Genomic DNA, 1,816 nt, shown 5'->3' on the forward strand with positions numbered 1-1,816 from the left:
CCCGCGCTTGTCATTCTCACCGTCTGACGTCAGAAGTCTCCGCTCCCCCTCCGGTGGCCGTCATCGGTCGGCGTGTGTGAATCACGGAGGGGAGAGGAGCGGACTTCACCTTCAGCACAACTTTATCTGCTTTATGTAATTTTGTTTTTAATTAGGTTTATTTTCACTATTTTTACCATTTAGCTCCTCTTCACTTCACATTTTGAGCAGATGAACTATTCCCTCCACCCATCAAAGCACATTTTATGCTGCAAAATATGCTTTGATGGGTGCAGGCACCCCAGGACCCATCAAAGCACATTATTCTATTGTGGTTTACGGGGTCCGTGTCTGCTTGTGGTCTGCAGCCAGTCAGACCAGCCATAGCAGCAGCAGGACAGCGGTTATGCAACCTCGCAGCGCTGCTGGGTATCCCACTGCATTACTCACGCGTGCGCACGTGCACGTGCACACCGGCCGGCCCCATACATGTCGCCCTTGCATGTCGCCGACCAGCAGCTTTGTTAAAGGTAGCACTGTGTGAGCTTTGCATCATCTGTAGCCTCAATTTCAATAATGTAAAATAAAAATGTGCAGTCTGCTTTTCTGTTTTATTAAGAGGTGTTTGTTAGGTTTTCTCAAGGTTTAAACGAGCCTACAGCCACTATAATCATTTCTTACACTCCAGTAACATGAAAAGGACTGATGTTGCAACTACAACGCTCATTAGTGTGGTTTAATTAGTTGTTTAATAACCAGAGACAACATGAGGGTTAGACACTTTTAAAGAATACTGAATGGAAATCTGTGGTATAGATTGGCTATTTATCACCTCTTGTGCAAAACCAGGAAACATTTAGCCGGTTATGCAGCCAGGTGTCTAAAGGCCACTACACACTGTGCGATTTTCGGCTGTCCCAGATAAAAGATAATAATCGTGAGAGAATTGTGGTGATATCTTTGGTCGTGGCTCTAAATCAGTGGTCCTACATCGCACTGTGAGACAGGTTCAAGGATGGCCGTTGTCATGGTCTTTCAACCAAAGACAAGATGCGATAAAATTCTGAACATTAATGTGCATAAGATTGATTTTAGTAGCTTTGATGTACTTGAAATTTGCTTTAAGTACAAAAAATGATATCAGATTGAGGCTTGGTAGACAAAATATTAAATGAATCAGATCAGGACATCCATAGTTGTGGTGCAGTGTCATTAAAACTGCGTAATAAAAGTACATATATGGGGAGAAAATGCTATTTAAATGTTATTTTGGGTTTAAGTCACTAAATTTCTTGAGCGTTTTAAAAAAAATGAATTAATCAAAGCTGCAAGTAATGATTATGCCTTCGTTGGATCATTCAGTTGATTATTTTCTCGATTAATTAATTAGTTGTTTTGTCTTTAAAGTGTCTTGTTTTGTCCACAACCAAAAGATACTGTCATAGAGAAGAAAAGAACCCATCAAATATTGACATATTCAGACCAATTAATCGTTCAACAGAATAGTTTGTGATGATTTTCTTAGCTGACAGCTAGTTATGACTCTTTCCACTATCGTTTAGATGGGAATCTGCTCTTTCTAGCCTGAAATACCTGCCTGAAGGTGACTGTAGAGTGATGAATGTCACCCATGACTTTAACGTGTCAAAAAAAGGATTAAAACACGTGAACACTGTGAATAATGAGATATAATTAAGTAGATGGTGATAATTAATGACAGTTTAAATTACGACTATCACACATCAACAAGATAAATTTTTTGGGTGTATAATATGAATATTGTATTTCCACCTCACAGAGTGTCTGTAAAAGTGTAAATGAGTACTACTGTAAATTT

This window comes from Acanthochromis polyacanthus, chromosome 23, assembly GCF_021347895.1.
Source record: "Acanthochromis polyacanthus isolate Apoly-LR-REF ecotype Palm Island chromosome 23, KAUST_Apoly_ChrSc, whole genome shotgun sequence".
NCBI lineage: Eukaryota > Metazoa > Chordata > Actinopteri > Pomacentridae > Acanthochromis > Acanthochromis polyacanthus.